Source organism: Cebus imitator, unplaced genomic scaffold (genome assembly GCF_001604975.1).
Source record: "Cebus imitator isolate Cc_AM_T3 unplaced genomic scaffold, Cebus_imitator-1.0 Scaffold174, whole genome shotgun sequence".
In the NCBI taxonomy this organism is placed as follows: Eukaryota; Metazoa; Chordata; class Mammalia; order Primates; family Cebidae; genus Cebus; species Cebus imitator.
In genome coordinates this window covers 2,404,525-2,417,447 of record NW_016107489.1, presented here as the reverse complement: position 1 = coordinate 2,417,447, position 12,923 = coordinate 2,404,525, and the positions used below count along the sequence as shown (strand labels likewise).

The 12,923-nt window shown below is 41.4% G+C and overlaps 1 protein-coding gene and 1 long non-coding RNA gene across 3 annotated transcripts in view; one reads left to right on the top strand and one right to left on the bottom strand.

The window, feature by feature from the left end:
• RAB30 (RAB30, member RAS oncogene family) overlaps window positions 1-6,849 on the bottom strand; it is a 94,686-nt gene extending 87,837 nt beyond the window's left edge. The window contains exon 1 of one of the 2 annotated variants that reach the window (XM_017544928.2): window positions 6,625-6,849. The gene's annotated coding sequence lies outside the window, so the exon portion shown is untranslated. Of the gene's footprint in view, window positions 1-6,265; window positions 6,392-6,624 lie in introns of those variants that run through there. The other variant, XM_037744442.1, reaches the window with a different exon arrangement.
• Window positions 6,850-7,007: 158 nt separating this feature from the next.
• LOC108315564 overlaps window positions 7,008-12,923 on the top strand; it is a 12,891-nt gene continuing 6,975 nt past the window's right edge. The window contains exon 1 of the long non-coding RNA XR_001829988.2: window positions 7,008-7,627. This is a non-coding gene — a long non-coding RNA (uncharacterized LOC108315564). The remainder of the gene's footprint in view (window positions 7,628-12,923) is intronic.

Here is a 12,923-nt window from a genome sequence, read left to right as displayed (position 1 = left end):
CTGATTACCTAATATGCAGCTCCTATTCAAATTTCCCTAATTATCCTGAAAACGTCTTTTGTAGCTTTTTTTAAAGTCCAAGATCCAATCTACGATTACATGTTCCATTTAGTTGTCATATCTCTTCAGTCTCCCTTAATATAGATCTGTCCCTCAAACCTTTCATTTTGTTGTCTTTCATGCATGACATTTTTGAGGATCACAAGCCAGCTATTTTGCAGTATGTCCCACAATCTGGATTTGTCTGATTATTTCTTTGTGGTTAGGGTGTTGTTTTTTTTTCTTTTAATAGAGACAAGAGCAGGACACGGTGGCTCACCTTTGGGAGGCTAAAGTGGGAGTACTACTTGAGACCAGGAGTTCAAGACAAGCCTAGGCAACATAGTGAGATTGTGTCTCTACGAAATCTTTTTTTAATTAGCCAGGCATGATGGTGCACACCTGTGGTCCCAACTACTCAGGAGGCTGAGATGGCAGGATCCCTTGAGCCCAGGCAGTACAGAGAGGCTGCAGTGAGCTGTGATCATGCCACTGCACTCCAGCCTGGGCAACAGAGTGAGACTCTGTCTCAAAGATAGATAGATAGTTAGATAGATAGATAGATAGATAGATAGAGACAGACAGGGTCTCACTCTGTTGCCCAGGGTAGTCTTGGACTCCTGGGCTCAAGTAATCTTCCTGCCATGGCCTCCCAAAGTGCTAGAATTCCAGATGTGAGCTACTGTGCCCAGCCCCATGGTTAGATTTAAGTTAAGCATTTCTGGCAAAAATTGTACATCAGTGATGTTGTGTACTTCCCATTGAATCAGTTTATGTGGTTACACTAAGTTACCTTTTTCCTCATTTTGTCACTGTGGATACTAAACAAGCATAACCCAATAAATAAACTGTTTAAAATGATAAATAACATTAAAAACAGCTACCATGAGCACCAGCTATACCAGGCATAGTGTCAGACATTTAAAGCACATGACCTCATCATGTAAACCTCACAACAATCTTACAAAAAAACAGAGGCTCAAAGAGATTAAGTAATTTGCTCAAAGACACACACATACTGATAAAAAAAAAATGTGCACGTACATATGAACTCCAGCACATAAACATGCACATGTATACAATTTAACATGATCTCAAAGGTTCATGGTCTTCCTGAGGACCTTTCAGGGATGAATTAAGAACTGCTGTGTTAGGCTAATCTTGAGGAGGCCTACCTAGTTCTCAAAAGTTGGCTTCCTGGTTCTTAAAAAAAAAAAAAAAAGTTGGCTTCCTATAGAGAAAAAACTAAAAATAAATTAACTGTGGTCCATATTAAATTCCTCCATACTTGGAAATGCTCTTTTTTGCAGATGCATCACGTTTCCCCACAGCCAAGAAAATAGGGCAATGGTTCCCTAAATTATTACACTATTCTAATATTTCATTTCTGCAACAAAATGAGAAAAAGACGATGTAAAGAATTTTTCATAAAGCTAAATATATTTTCTATGAGATAAAAGTGAGAAGGCATTTTTAATTTACTATAGAAAAATACTATTGTTCACAGTACGCTCAATTTTATTTTTTGTAATTTTACTTATCTATATAATTCAAAGGTCTGAGACACATTGATTTAGGGAACTCTATGCAATTAGAACAATTTTTTTAGAAACTAACTTGAATAAAGGAAGTTCAGTCGAAAAAAAAACAGATCTCAAATATTTCTGAATTTCCCTAAAAGTCATCACAAAATATCTCAAAGGCTGAAGGTGTCAAGAATACTTTTTTTTTTTAGAGACAGAGTCTCACTCTGTTGCCCAGGCTGCAGTACAACAGCACAATCTCGGCTCACAGCAACTTCCACCTCCCAGGTTGAAGTGACTCTCCTGCCTCAGCCTCCTGAGTAGGTAGGACTCCAGGCCTGCACCACTATACCCAGCTAATTTTGAATTTTTAGTAGAGATGGGGTTTCACCATGTTGACCAGGCTGGTCTCAAACTCCTGATCTCAGGTGATCTGCACACGTCAAGCCACCCAAAGTGCTGGGATTACAGCCACTGCGCCCGGCCTAGAATACATTTTAGTGGGTCTCTTAAAAGTATTTTACATTTGGCATCTGTATTATTACTCTGAGTCTTCTTCCAGTGTGTTACTATTTTCTGCTTTTGAATAAATCCTTAGTGACTTAGGTTAATTCACTCACTCAACAAACATTTAGAGTCTCTAATTTGTGTGAGGCATTCTATTAGGTGCCTGGAAACATAGACTGGAGAGATTTTGCTTGCCTTCATGCCTAGACTCAAAGGTGTGGACGCCTCCGTAATCCCTCACCGCCACCCTCCAGTCTAGTATTGCCAAAGTACCTCCTTGTATGTGATTATTTATGTTTGTCTCCCTCACCTGAGTGAATTCCTCCAAAGCAAACAGTATCTTATTCAATGTTGTTTTCCTAGCATGGTGCATAGAAAACTGTTATAATAAATAAGTAAATTGAGTATACTGTTGTTTTCCATACTAGGGATCAATATCAATTTGTGGAATACATACATTTTACAGATCAGGAAACTAAAACTCAGAAAAGAATGTGGTATGTCCAACATCACACGGCTAATAAGTAGTGCCCAGTGTAAGAAAGCCTCATCCAGAGCTCTCTTCTACTCCACCATGCCACATCCTACACATGGACAGGAAGAGTGAAAGATCTTAGATGTCTTCCAAAGGTCCTCCCTTCTGGAAAACAAAATAACCTGGTTCCCATTCAGTGTTCCCTTTCTCTGAAAATGTCATCCCCAGTTGCTCAAAAAAAAAAAAAAAAAAACTCAAGTCATTTAATGACTACCATTTCTCCCTATGCCCCCATCCTGTCAATCAACAAATCTTATCAATTACAATTTTCAAACTTAAGGTGTCAGCTGGGCGTGGTGGCTCATGCCTGTAATCCCAGCACTTTGGGAGGCCGAGCCGGGTGGCTCACCTGAGGTGAGGAGTTCGAGACCAGCCCAGCAAATATGGTGAAACTCCATCTCTACTAAAAATACAAAAGTTCACTGGGCATAGTGGCAGGTGCCTGGAATTCCAGGTACTCAGGAGACTGAGGCAGGAGAATCACTTGAACCGGGGAGGTGGAGGTTGCAGTGAGCCGAGATGGAGCTACTGCACTCCAGCCTGGACAACAAAAGCAAAACTCTGTCTCAAAACAAAACAAAACTTAATGTCTCTCCAGTCTCTTCCATTTTCTCTAAACCTTCTGTCACCACCCTAGATCTAAGCACCATCATCCCTCATATAGACAACAAAAATTATTTGCTACGTGCTGTCTATATAGTCACTCTGGCCAAGTCTTTCCTTCAATCTCCTCCACTTAACAGGCAGGGTAATATTTTAATATCATCCTACATATGCTGTTCACCTAGTTTATTAAAGCTGGGCTAGGTTCTCATTACTCAGGATAAAGACCAAAATTCGCCTGTAGCTCAGACTACTGCCTACTCTCTAGCCTCTGCCCAACTCTCCAGCCTCATTCTTCTTCATTCTAGTCTTTCTTCTCTTGCTCTGTCTCTGACTAACCTCCTTTCAAATCCTCATGTTCACTACTCTTCCCTTTGAACTTTGAACATGAAGTTCCCTCTGCCAGAAATCTTCTTTATTCCACTATGAGCATCTCCCACTGCCATCCTGAATTACTACTTCCGCTTACCGTCCAAGTCTCTTGAAGTGTCACTTCCTATAGGAAACCTTTCCTGATAACCCCAGACAAGGGGAAAGTACCATGTCAGGTACTCCTACCCAACCCTTTTGGAAATGGCATTCAACACACTTGCAATTATTTATTAAGTATATCCCCTATTAGAATATAAGCTCCATGAGGTCAGGGGAAGCATTTCTTTTCACTGATGTATCCACAGTGCTTAGCACATGGTAGCTGCTCAATCAGTGTAAGTTGTCAGAATAATAGGTTGGAGCCAGATTATAGAGTGCTATAACATCAGTAAACCAAAGGGCAATGATCATTATCCCCTTGCAAATAAGTAAACTGAAGCAGAAAGAAATGAATAGTTATTCAAGGTCACAGAGACAGCAGTGATGGGGCCAAATCTAATGCTGCATTCAGCCTATTTCTCCTTAGAACAATAAAAGAAACCTTGGTAGGTAAGGAAGTATTTCAGAAGAAGAAAATTAGGAATGAGAAGGTGGTGCATAAAAAGTCTAAGAGGACAGCTTCTGAATCTGCCTGTCATACTAGTTGCCTCCAGATGGATAGCAGTTAGACTTTCCACACCTAGAGAAGTACTGCTGTTATGTAAACAAATATAACAAACTTCTTTCCTCCACAAAGGAGAAGAAACAACGGGGGGCGGTTGGGGGGGGGCGCGAGGAACTGTTGTTCTCCATGTATCTTCAAAAAACCAAATGGGCAGTTTGGCCACCTGGATTGCTCCTCAGCAATCCACAGGGAACAGGAAGGAAGGGGGGGTGGGGGGGAAGAACAGCCTTCCCACTACCAGCTGGAGCAAGGATAAGGGAAAAAAAAATGCATTATATAAGGCAAGCCATTTGAAGACTACTTACTCCTTGGGAATTATGAGAACATTTCATGTAGAGCATTTAAAAACCTTGCTAACTCATAGGCTGTTCTTAATACAGGTGCCAGTGAAAGGAAAAGTGGCATGAGCCCAACTGCAGCATATCATTGTTCACATGCTGCTGGGGCTAAATTATGTCTGTCACAGAAACCACAAAACAGACCAGGGGTCAGGCTCATTGCTGCTCATCCTGCCAAGCACAGACCGCAAGAAAAAGAAAAGGTAAAGAAATCCTCTTCAAAGAGGACTCTGAAAAAAATATTCACATAGTCTACATCCACCCAGGAGTTCCTAGGTGAGGTGGAGGAGGAGCAAGGAGGGTGTTCCAAGATTGGAGAGAGATGGAGAGAAACAGATGTGATATGATGGTGATAAGGGAGAGATTTTGAAACTGAAAGGATAAATGTAAACTGCAAATGGAGAGATACGGAAAGAAACAGAATTTCAAGAGATGTGGGGGTGGGAGGGATAAAGGAAAGTACAGAAGAGAAGGGTAGGGTGTCCAGAAAAGAAGAGGGTCATCAAAAGACAGACGGAGAGGCAAAGGCTGACTGTTGATCTTTTCCCAAATTCAAAAGCTGCTCATTGGCATCCCAATAAATCACTCTACTACAAAGCTCATACAATGAACTGTCCTTTGCATTCAGCATCAAGCAGCTTTTAACGAAATATCACACAGCTACAACTTTGGAGACCTAAGGATCTTAATTTAAAATGAACAAAATTGGCTCAGCAGCAGAAGACAGCCAGTAAAGACTTTCCCCCATGTCTGACTCAGCTATGAAAAGGTTTAGCATTCTAGAGTTAAGCAAATTCTCTGGCATTTCTCCTTCTTTTGACATTCCAAGAGGGGGTGTGGTTGACCCCAGGTCCATTCATTTCCAAGGTTGTAGATCTCCCAGCTAAGACTGGCCCCATCTGTTGTGAAGCCAGCCAGCTGTTTATCTCAAAGTAACATATTTATTGCCCTAACCATCCCTATAACTCTTACAGGAGCATCATGTAAGTTAGAATGCTTTCTGTCCTGTTAAACGCCAGTTCGTTCAAAAAAAAAAAAAAAAAAAAAAAGGCAACAACAACAATAACAACAACAAAAAAAACTATGCTCCTTGGTTTTCCTAACCAAGATCACTCTTCCCATGGGCACTTTTCAGTAATGGCAAATGAAGGTTAACAGCGCTTCTAACTTTGCCTTTCTCTAATGTGTTAAAATGAACCCGGTTTCCCTAATCGATCTCTTGAAACCGTTATTTATGAGTAGTGACTATGCCTCAGGAAACAGCAGCTCATTATGGTACCGTTGTCAGTGGCAAAAAGCCTATGCAATGTAATTTAAAACACACAAGCACAAATCTGTCGGCTCCACTTCCAAACACTCTTGAATCCAGCAGCCGGAGAACGGAAAACACTTAACAAAAACGCTGCTTCCAGCAGCCTCAGAGAATCTTCGTCAGACACGTGAAATGTTTCTGACTGGCACGGAGTGCACCATTAAAGGACACTGTCACCTCAAATCAGCAGAAAAGGCGAGACAAACGACACAGACATACACACAAAATAAATCCTACAAAACTTGAGCACGTTCATCTTAAAAATTAATAACGTGTGCTCGTCCAAGCGACACACAAATGTTCTAAAGTAATGCGACCACATTAAATCACTGTCTCCATTTCTCCCCACGCATCACCCCTTCCCACTCAAACCTCAGCTCTCGGGCCGTGTGTGACAGGACTGCAGTCCCCCACCTCTGCCTTCCTCTGATTTTCCAAGAGCACTCCCCAACATCCTTCCCAGCCCAGCCCCCTCTTCCCGACTCAAAAAGGTTGAGAGGAGTTGCGACTAGGGAATTGGCAGGCACCCGTCCTTTGGCGGGGGAAGGTTGCTGGAGTTGTTCTTTGCAGTGACCCAAATTGCACAGAGCTTTTCCCCTCAGCAGCGCCCGCGAGCATCTCCCCAATCCCCCCCACCTCACCACCGCTCACAGCTTCGCAAAAGAAAGCCTTGAGAACTAAGCGGGAGGAATAACTTGGTAAAAGCATTTGAAAAAATCACTTCAACTCACCTGGTTTGGGATTTTTCTCCCCACCCCAGGCATAAACAGAAATGAAGTGCGAATGAGTCACGCACGCAAGGGAAGGTCTGCGATGTCCTGAGTCCAAGGGCTGGAGTCAGTCCCTGCCCTGGTGCTGCTGCTACTCTTAGCTTAGCTGGAGCGAGCGGCAATCGCAAGCCCAGCGGCAGGGGGTGGAGAGACCGTAGCACAATGAATGCAGTGAGGCTTTTGCAATGACATCATCCCTCTGTCCAAACGTCCCCAATAGCCATGCTCGAAAGCGGTGCTTTCTGGGAGCTGTAGTCTTCTTAAGTCCTGGCAGGATACCTAGGCCATCGCCGGAACTACAATGCCCAAAATTCTCCAAGTCAGACGCGCCCAGAGCGAAGGAGCAAAGGGGACTCGGCCGCCATGTTAGGAGTACTGGGAAGATTCCTCGGAGCCAGGCAGAGGTTTTAGGGGTGCTCGGGAGTTGCGTGGTGGTTCAGTAGGGATGGTGAGGTGGAGGACGAGCTGGTCGGATAGCTGCGGGCATGAACCTGGGAACCAGAGGGTGGAGGCCGTGCTGGGGGTTGGTGTAGGGCGGGACTGACTAGAAGCGGTATCCACAGGCCCAGTGAGCCTCGGTCTCAGTTCCTGAAGGTGTTTCCTGGGGCCCTTCGCTTCCTTCTCAGTTTTTTAGCTAAGAGGTTGAAAGAGTCGGTTTACTTCTGGGCTTGGAGTATCTTAGATCGGTTAACAGTACAGTTGAGAGAGTTGGTGTTTTTGTTGAGGTGCGGGGACCATAAGCGGCGACCCTCGCCTTTATTCTGAGAAGCCCACTTACACCCACAGAGTTGTGCTCGTCCTCCCAAATGCATTTCTGTTTTGCCGTTTGTTTTCCAACCCTCCTTCCCTCTCCCCAAGATTTCAGATTCACTGATTTGTCATACAGGCATGATTAGCAAAGGCGTCCGAAGAAATCGTTGTTGGAAGGTAGCCAAGCTGGAAAGACGTTGGTTTGGCCCTGCGAGTAAGAAAAGAGAAAGCGCAGCCTAAAGGAGTAACAGTAGATGCAGTGGCTCATACCTTTAATCTTAGCACTTTGGGGACGGAGGCGGGGGGATTGCTTGATCCTAGGAGTTCAAGCCCAGCCTGGGCAACATAGGGAGACACCGTACCAACTCTACAAAAACATTAAACAAAAAAATTAGCTGGGCATGGTGTCGCACCCCTGTAGTCCCAGCTGCACTAGAGGCTGTGGTAGGAGGATTACTTGAGCCCGGGAGGTTGAGGCTGCAGTCAGCCTCTATCATGTCACTGTGCTCCAGCCTGGGCGATAGAGCCTGTCTTAGAAAAGTGGGGAGAGGTGAGATATTATTGATGATACACCTGCTGACGTCTGACAATAGGTTCCAGAGTAACATGGGTCATGGATAAATTTTTTTAAAACTAAGTAACTGAAACCAAAGTTACTTGTCTTTTGAGTGATTTTGCACAGAGTCTCAAATGAACTGTACTTTTTTCTTGTGTCACTGAAACAATGCTGTGTGTTCTTTCTCAGAGTCTGTCTACACTATGACAACATGGGAAATTTCTTTTCCTCCTGAAAGTGTCTGATGTGTTAAAAAATACTGATAAACTTTTTGCTCTTTCCTCCCTTTTGCACATTATTCCGAAACAAAATTAACTAGTTACTTTGGGTTATTGAAGATATGCACTTCCCCTCTATGTTAGAAGTGAATAAAATTAAAAATAGATTCTCATATCAAAGAAAGTCTAGACAGAATAATTTAAAATTACCAAAACACTTTTGAAAAATGATCTTATATGTCATGTTTCTGGGAACAAGTCAAGATGCATGGGTTTGTTTGATTTTTAAGCAAAAGTAGTATGTGTTGTCGTCCATGAATACAACAATGAAAAAGGCTCTTGTCATACAAAGTTTTTGTTATTCAGAAACATTTCTCTAAGTAATAATGGTAAGTATAGGAAAAGGAACAATATGCTATTGTAATGTTGTAAGCTTAATAGAAATTTACATTTAGGCTTAATTTCAAGCTCTTCAATTATTTTATTTTCTTCATATGAACTGTGGCTTTGTTGTATGTTCAGTTATTTTTAGTGGCTGGTGATTCAAGTGTCTTCTCCTGTTTTATGTAAACTTATGAATCTTGTTCATTTTATAATATATTTATTATTATTATATTTATAATTTATTTAAGCCATAACCTTGTCAGTTCGAATTATATGGAAGACAAATTGTAGGGTAAAAGAGCAACAAATTAGTCAAAAGCCTTGTGTGTGAGCTGGGCATGGTAGTGCATGCCTGTAGGCCTAGCTACTTGGAAGGCTGAGGCAGGAGGATCACTTGATTCCATTAGTTTGAGGCTGCAGTGAAGTATGATTGTGTCACTGCACTCCAATCTGGGCAACAGTGAGACCATGTCTGTTTTTTAAAAAAAAGAAATCTTGTGTGTGAAAAGTAATACCTATAGAATACAATGATTTCTATAATTTGTCTTGTGTTTGGGTAGTTTGAAGTTTTTCTATCTTTATATCTAATGGACTTCTACCCCACTCTTTAGAAATTTGATTTACAAAATTAATATTTGAGGAGTTGAGGAGGCCAGCTTTTGAAAAAATAACCTAAGTTTCCCAGAGAAACACCGCAGGTTAGGAAAACATTGTTAAAGTGTAATTAGCAATGTCTAGAGGAGATAAAGCTTTTCATCTCTCAAAAGAGAATTAGGGCCAGGCACGGTGGTTGACATCTGTAATGCTAGCATTTTGGGAGGCCGAAGTAGGCAGATCACTTGGGGCCAGGAGCAAGACTAGCCTGGCCAACATGGCAACACTGCTTCTCTTCAAAAAATAGAAAAGTTAGATGGTATTATAAGCACAAGCCACCACATCTGGCTAACATTTTTACTTTTAGTTAACAATACTCCGGAAACTAAAAAGTGTGTTTTCTAGTCTTGGTGACCCAACTTGAGTTTGAAACAAATTTACATAATTTTAGTTGCTTAATATGCTGCTGAAGATAAATGCGGTAAATATCCCAAGGTCAAGATTTGAAATTTAAATTTTCATAGTAGTGATTAACAGGAAGAGAAAATTCTCATTATTTTATTTCTCAATTTTTAACAGGTTTTTTTTGTTGTTGTTGTTTTTGTTTTTACTATCTCCAGTAATGGGTATAAGCAAAACAGGTGTGTATAATTAAGGGAACACTAGAAACCTTTTTTTTTTTTTTTTTTTAAAAAAAGTCTTGCTCTGTTGCTCAGGATAGAGTGCAGTAGAATGACCTCGGCTCACTGCAGCCTCTGCCTCCTGGGATCAGGTAATTCTCGTGCCTCAGCCTCCCAAGTAGCTGGGATTACAGGCATGTGCCACCATGCCTGGCTAATTTTTGTATTTTTAGTAGAGATGGGGTTTCACCATATTGGTCAGGCTAGTCTTGAACTCCTGACCTCGTGATCGGCCCGCCTAGACCTCCCAAAGTGCTGGGATTACAGGTGGGAGCCACCACACCTGGCTGAAAATATTTCTTTGCAAGAATAAATATATGAAGATGAACTTATCAAGTGTAAATATGTTCATGAATATAGCCACTGAAGGAAATTCAAATATGCAGAGATATTCAGCTGTGTGCAATTATGTAAGTAGGTACATATTTATGAAGCTTAATTTGATGTAGAATCTGAGGGTTCTGCTTATAAACTTGCTTAAAGGTTCATCAAAATCACCCTCTTACACCTAACTCCTGATTTCATGAATATAGCGCACAGGTGCTTATCAAACAATACCATGGGGACTTGAGCTGCTCCAGGACCAGAAGATAAAATTTAGTATCTATGATCCTTAGATAGCTAAGTGATGCTTTTTTTTTTAAAAAGACTAAGCCAAAATAAAACAGCTTTCCTCCTTCCCTGCCCTCTCCGACCTAACTTTTAGCCATTTTATTTATTTGAGTTAGGGTCTAACCGTGTGGAGTTCACAGGCATGATCATAGCAAATGACAGCTGCAGAATCCTGGGCTCAAGCGATCCTGCCTCAGCCGCTCAAGTAACTAGGACTGCAGGCGTGTACTGGGGCTTCTAGCCATATATGCAGTATTAAATGACAACTTCTATAGTTTCTTAGTACTTGTCCCTGTAGAACTGCACAGTGTGTATTCTCTCGGCTCAATTATTAGCATATGTAGAACTGTTTCCTTGTGAATGTTTTGTATTTTATATAAGGAAACCAGGAAAACCTAAATTTTTAAACATGCCAAAATTAAAACAACTGAAGTATTTTGCTTTGCCTTTAAGTAGTAATGTATAGAAGCATACTATTGCAGATACACTTAGCTTTCACTGCAGTTACAGTATTGCAGCTAACTAGCATGTTCCGTATGTGTTACCTAAATGACCTATACTGGTCATGTGCTATTTCTATGGAATACTAACAGTAGTATGGTACATTTATGCAGTCTCAACAGTTTAAAGTATTATTTTGGTGATAAACTGCTTACATTCATTTGTTTTTACATTTGGCAATCTAAATGCAAGAGTCTCCATTTCAGCTCTGTTTACTCTGTATATCTTGAATGTTGGGCATTATGCCTCGTTCTTGAGTTTCAGTCCTATGACTGTTCCATTTTCAGTATTCATGTTTATGTGTCTTTCTAAAATTGTTTTGCTTCTGTTTCTTGCTGCTTCTGAGACAATTTATGGGCAAATTTTGTTGCTTTTCAACTGCCAGTGTATTTCCCTGTGAGGAGTTGCTGGATTGTCTCATTTTCCTGATAAACTGAATTAATATAGTAGTGAGGAGAAGTGAATGAATGGGAATGAGAAAAGAAGTGGGTACTGAAAGTAAACTTCTTTTAAGAAGTTTGGCTCTGAAAAAGGCAAGAAATAATGGATTAGAGAGGGCAGGATTGTAAGTATTTGTTTAAGGTGGTAGAATAGGCATAAGCATATTTAAATTTCCCTACTTGGGGGTAAAATCATACTGTTCTCAGTTCAGTCCGATAACTTTTTAAAGGAACTTGAGGACACACAGTTCTGTCCTGCCCTGAAATCCAGCCAGGAGGAAGGAAGAGCTCTGAAGTAATTTTTAAACTTTTTTCTACATAATAATTGATTTTCATTTGATTATTTTTCTTTCCCATAGTTCCTGTTTGCCAAGTTTTTCATAGCTGTTTAACCAAACTTCTCCCAAGAATGGTGGATATTTATGATTCTAATTCCAAAAACACATGGCAGTGATCACTCTCAGCTTCTTTTGAGAAAACTTGGTTTGCTTTTCACACCTATGTCATTAATAACCCCCTTGCCAAACCTAACTAGGATCCTCACCACCACTATTAGAGAAAACTGATGCTTGGTTGAACCAGGATGTCAAATGTGAACAGAATTTGTCTGTGTTGTTGCCCAGCTATGTTTATCAATATATATTACTTAGAGGAACAGAAATCTGAGATAATTGAATTCATTAGATTACTTATGTGAAGACGGTTTAATTGTATAAATACAGAAAAATGCACAAGGAAAGGAAAGAAACTAACACCTTAAGACAACAAGGCCCTCCATAAAAAGTAACCCAATTCTGACAATTAGGAACTAACATCCATTAGCTGAAGTCCTTCTCATTACCCAATAACATAAGTAAGCTGCTTTCTGTCTTGAGAGATTTAACTGACAGAATAAATGGAAAGAAGTTAGTACAAGGAGCAGTTGGCGAAGTGTGGTGTCTCACACTAATAACCCCAGCACTTTGAGGGGCTAAGGCAGGCGAATCACTTGAGGTCAGTTTTCAAGACCAGCCTGGCCAACATGGTGGAAACCTATCTCTACTAAAAATGCAAAAATTAGCAGGACTTGGTGGTGGGTGCCTGTAATTCCAGCTACTCAGGAAGCTGAGGCAGGAGAATCACTGGAACCTGGGGGCAGAGGTTGCAGTGAGCCGAGATTGCAGTACTGCACCCCACCCTGGGACAAGGCTCCATCTCAAAAAAAAAAAAAAAAAAAAAAAAAAAACCATGGTAACGTGTGCCTGTAGTGTTAGCTACTCAGGAGGCTGAGGCAGGAGGATCACTTGAGCCCAGGAGTAGTAGGTTGCAGTGAGCCATGATGGTGCCATTGTGTCCAGCCTGGGTAAGAGAGTAAGACCCCGTCTCAGTAAAAAGAAGTAACCAAGACAGGCAAGGATTCAGTGTAATAAAAGCAAAACTCAAAAGAAGTTTCATTGCCGGGCGCGGTGGCTCAAGCCTGTAATCCCAGCACTTTGGGAGGCCGAGGCGGGTGGATCACGAGGTCAAGAGATCGAGACCATCCTGG